General features: G+C 37.5%; 1 protein-coding gene across 1 annotated transcript in view; it reads right to left on the bottom strand.

The window, feature by feature from the left end:
• The window catches only part of LOC106877829 (uncharacterized), a 201,270-nt gene that overhangs the window by 1,067 nt on the left and 196,135 nt on the right, over window positions 1-4,068 (bottom strand). The gene's annotated exons all lie outside the window — the stretch shown is intronic.

The raw sequence follows: 4,068 nt of genomic DNA, 5'->3' as shown, positions 1-4,068 counted from the left end.
TATATATATATATATATATATATATATATATATATATATTTATATATATATAATAAAAATAGGGATTCAAAGAATCAAACAGAGCTCGTATTAAGCTCTCTGACAAAGGTATGACTAACAAGAAGGACTGTGATTAATTAAGGTTAGGATGTACCTTAGTGTTATTCTGCAAATCCAAGAATTACAATGGTAAAGAGTATGTATATACACTGAATAGAGAAGAGAAGTGAAGTGAGAGAAGAGACACTTATTCCATTATTTTACAGCTGTTTCATAATTATATAACAGACATTACATCATCATTTACATGTTTATATATGTATATATAAATATACGAGGGGGTGCTGAAAAGTTCTGGACTTTAAAGGTATTGTGAAAGGCTTGGTTGGAGGCGCAACCCTCTGAGTTCTTTTACAGGACCTAGTTAAACTGAAGGAACACTGCAATAGGTATGTGAATCTGAGAGTGGAATATGTTGAATAAAATCATAATTAACTGATGTTCTTGTATTTTCTTTCACCCAAGGCCAAGAACTTTTCAACACACTCTTGTATATGTACACTCATACATATAAATTTGCTGAAATGTTACTAAAACAATCATTTTCAGAATGTTTCATGAACTATCATGAAGCGCTGACGATTTGTCTGTTAGTTAAATTACAGCAAATTTATATTTATATTCTATGTATGGGTGTAGGTATATATTTATATATGTGTGAATGTTCATGCAATGTCTATTATATAACTAGCATAATTATGAAACAGCTGTAAGCTAAGAGAATAAATATATATTCTCTGACCTCATATCTCTTATTTGTTTGATGTGATGTGATGTGTGTATGTGTATGTATACACAAGCACACAAGCAAAGGAATATAAGTACTGGTATCACACTTATTATTCCTTGGTTACAGCTGTTTCAACAATGTACAGGTCAAATACATCATTTAACAAGTTGGAAAACATGAATATAAGCAATGATTATGTAATAATTATGTAATATTGAGTATATAACATAACACCCATAGTCATTTCATCATGAGATAATGAATACATTTCTGAGAAAAACATGAATATATTCATCTATATATAGAGACAGACAAAATGGGGGAGGGGTTCATATTCTTGTAGGAAGAAGGTCTGTTATACATGTAAATAAAAGGAAGGGGAGAGATGATAGTTTTTCTGTATCAATTGATGAAATCAATTTTGAAGTTGGATTTATTAATTAGTCTATATATTCAAACAGCTGTCTGGTTGAGAAAGTAAATCAATATTAAAATCTGTGCATCAATGTTATAAATCAACAGGGATGGGCATTTCTTGAGTGGCTTCAAAGAAATCCTTCATGATCAGAGAGAGAACAAAGAGGTACTCACTATATAAATAAACACTCACGCACACACACATACAAATATATGTGTGTGTGTGTATATAAAATAGCACAAATGGGCTACAATTGTTTCACTACAATTGTTTCAGACATATTTTTTATTGATGAACAACTCAATTACATCATGTAAAAAAAAAAAAAGCTTTCTTCTGGTAAATTAATGTATAACTAAAAAGACAAATCTGTATATATTCTAGCAAATACGTGACCTCCATACAAACTGTTGATACATGAGTATGCTGTCCTTGATTCTATCATGGTGTCCCTATAATCAAAATGCCTCAATTCTACTGGATCCTGAAAATAATTATATATATATATATATATGTATGCACACAAAGACACACAAATACATACATACATATATATATATATATATATATATTTATATATATATACGGCAGGCTTCTTTCAGTTTCCGTCTACCAAATCCACTCACAAGGCTTTCGTCAGCCCAAAGCTATAGTAGAAGACACTTGCCCAAGGTGCCATGCAGTGGGACTGAATCCAGAACCATGTGGTTAGGAAGCGAGCTTCTTACCACACAGCCACTCCTGCTCTTATATATATATCAGGTTGTCCGGAAAGTTCTCAGTATTTTTAAGCTAAATCTTTTAATACTTCATTAAACACACTTGAAACGTAGGACAGTTAAAACTTTATTGTTGCATGAAATCGTATTGCATCTCTTCTTTGTTCCTGACTAAAAATAGATTTATCTTTCATTCTGGTTACCCTTTGTTGACATTTGAAATGGATAACCAAAAATTTCATATTCACGTTGTAATGATATCAAAGCTGAAAAAAGGGTAATGGGCGTATATGACATATTCCATGAGTTTTTGCCCCTTTATCAGCACCCACCTAACCCCTTAATCATCCACAAACATATTGCTTAGGTCTGTATTTTGATATTAGTAAACCTTCCAGGTTTATTCTTCTCATTCTTTCGTGGGTTTCTATATAAAATCAAAGCAGACTGCCAACTTGTGTTTCTCAATCTGCTTTCCAGGATTAAACAGGTCATTCAGCTATTTGTCGGGTCTTCGCAGTCACACCATATCTCTGGAGGTCTTGGTCACAAGTCATTGCCTCTGTGCGACTCAACGTTAGAAGGTGATGCTTGACCACCTCATCCCGTCTTCCTGGGTCTACCTCTACCTCGGATTCCTTCCACTGTTTGGGAGTGGCACTTCTTCACACAGCTCTTCTCATCCATCCATCGTACATGACCATACCAGCGCAAACATCTCTCTTGTATGCCACATCCGATGTTTCTTATGTCTAACATTTCTCTCAGGGCGCTTACACTCTGTCATGTGTGCACACTGACATTACACATCCAGCAGATCATACTAACTTCATTTCTTTCCAGCCTACGCAAGTCCTCCACAGTTACGGCCCATGTTTCACTGCCCTGAAGGATGGCAGTTTGCACCCATGCATCATACAAGCTACCTTTCACTCTGAGCATGAGACCCTTTGTCACCAGTAGGGGTAGAAGCTTTCTAAAGGCTATTCTTATTCTAGTGGTAACACTCTCTGAGCATCCACCCCCACTACGAACTTGGTCACCTAGGTAGCAGAAACTATCAACTACTTTTAGTTTCTCTCATATGTATGTATGTATGTATGTATGTAGTGGAGGCACATGGCCTAGTGTTCAGAGCAGCAGACTCATGGTCGAGGGATCATGGGTTTGAATTTCAGATCGGGCGATGTGTGTGTTTATGGGTGAAACACCTAAGCTCCACGTGGCTCCGGCAGAAGGTAATCGAGAACTTTTGCTGACTCTTCTGCCACAGCTTTCTCTCACATTTTCCTCCTGCATCTAGCAGCTCACCTGTGATGGACTGGCGCCCCATCCAGGTGGGGAACCTGTACGCCAACGAAACCAGGAAACCGGCCCTTATGAGCCAGGCATGGCCCGAGAAGGAACAAACAACAGCAACAACATATGTATGTATATATGTAGGTGTCTGTGTGTCTTTGTGTCCATGTTTGACCCCACATCACTACTTCACAACTGATGAAGTAAAGTCCCAGTAACTTAGCAGTTCAGTAAAAGAGACAACAGAATAATTACTTGGTTATAAATAATAAGCCCTGGGTCAATTTGGTCGACTAGAACTCTTCAAAGCAGTAGCCCAGTATGGCCACCATCAAATGACTGAAACAAATAAAATAATAAAAGAATAAAAGAATATGTGCCGCAGGACTGGCTCCTGTGCAGGTAGCACGTAAAATACACCATTTCGAGCATGGCCGTTGCCAGTACCGCCTGACTGGCCTTCGTGCCGGTGGCACATAAAAGCACCCACTACACTCTCGGAGCGGTTGGCGTTAGGAAGGGCATCCAGCTGTAGAAACCCTGCCAAATCAGATTGGAGCCTGGTGTAGCCATCCGGTTTCACCAGTCCTCAGTCAAATCGTCCAACCCATGCTAGCATGGAAAGCGGACGTTAAACGATGATGATGATGATGATGATGATGATCATGATGATGATGAATTTAGATTTACAAGAGAAAATAACAGAGTACTCAATACATGTGAAGTTTATTCAAAGCTGAAGCCACTACTCTTGAGCTACCATTCTCTTCAGAGTAAGAACTAACACATTAGAAGAACAACATACAGTATAGGTTAATTAAGTTCTCTGACCCCTCCACCCC

This window comes from Octopus bimaculoides, chromosome 23, assembly GCF_001194135.2.
Source record: "Octopus bimaculoides isolate UCB-OBI-ISO-001 chromosome 23, ASM119413v2, whole genome shotgun sequence".
Classification (NCBI taxonomy): Eukaryota; Metazoa; Mollusca; class Cephalopoda; order Octopoda; family Octopodidae; genus Octopus; species Octopus bimaculoides.
This window is presented reverse-complemented; position numbering and strand designations above follow the sequence as displayed.